Raw genomic sequence first — 796 nt, 5'->3', positions numbered from 1 at the left:
AATAATAAAAATAAATCTTTAAAAAAAAAAAAAGAAAAACACATGGGTTGAGACCATATTAGGTCATATTACCCAAAGCCCTGAGGGTTCATCATGGAGCATTCTAATCAGCAATCATAGAAACCAAAACCCAGAGGTCCCTGGCCGGGAGGCCAGCAGGCAGAGCCTACCTCCAAATGGCGCTCCAGCAAGCCTGATACCGGCTCCAGTCGCGCGCATGGTAGTGGCCACGTGCGATCCAGGCATGGGACGCTACTGGTCCTGGAGCCTTCCAGCCCCCATGCGGAGGCTGGAAGACTCTTTCGTTTTCTTTTTGCACCTGCTTGTCGTTTCCTGTTTTGCGCCTGTCGGGGCCTGGGTCTCACCTTTCCACACAGGTAGTGGGAGATGAGCTGAGGCTCCTGGTGGCTCTAGGCGTTGAATGTCACCCATGGCTATGGCCAAAGCCTGGGCGATATTCAACCAGCTCCAGCCTTCACAGTCATTTAACAGTCATTTAAAAACTCAAATATTCAAACTTACTGATTTTTGATATTCCCAGTGAGGCCTCATGAGAATGTCAAAAAGAACGTATCTCGTTTTGTAGATGACCACTGATTAGGCTGTTTGGATTTTATCAAAAGGTGCTGTTAAGATGTGAAGTGATATAAACTTTATGTTGCAGTAACGAAATGTTAACAGACTGCTATTGACACAACTGTCAAATATCACTAAAGTCTAATGAATTTATTGTATTATTAGTCACAGTTGTTATCCTAGTGAACAAGGCCTGAAAGCCTAAACAGTAGAAGTGTGT

At 44.7% G+C, this 796-nt stretch overlaps 1 non-coding gene across 1 annotated transcript; it reads right to left on the bottom strand.

Annotated features, from left to right (window-relative positions):
- Positions 1-342: 342 nt before the first annotated feature.
- LOC121159477 lies at positions 343-467 on the bottom strand. Its single transcript, XR_005884383.1, has one exon. It is a non-coding gene; the product is annotated as a small nucleolar RNA ACA64 (small nucleolar RNA).
- Positions 468-796: the final 329 nt, after the last annotated feature.

Source organism: Ochotona curzoniae, unplaced genomic scaffold (assembly GCF_017591425.1).
Source record: "Ochotona curzoniae isolate NIBS_2020 unplaced genomic scaffold, NIBS_Ocur_1.0 contig_4254, whole genome shotgun sequence".
NCBI lineage: Eukaryota > Metazoa > Chordata > Mammalia > Lagomorpha > Ochotonidae > Ochotona > Ochotona curzoniae.
Note: the sequence above shows the minus strand (reverse complement) of the source record. Positions and strands in the feature narration are given on the sequence as shown.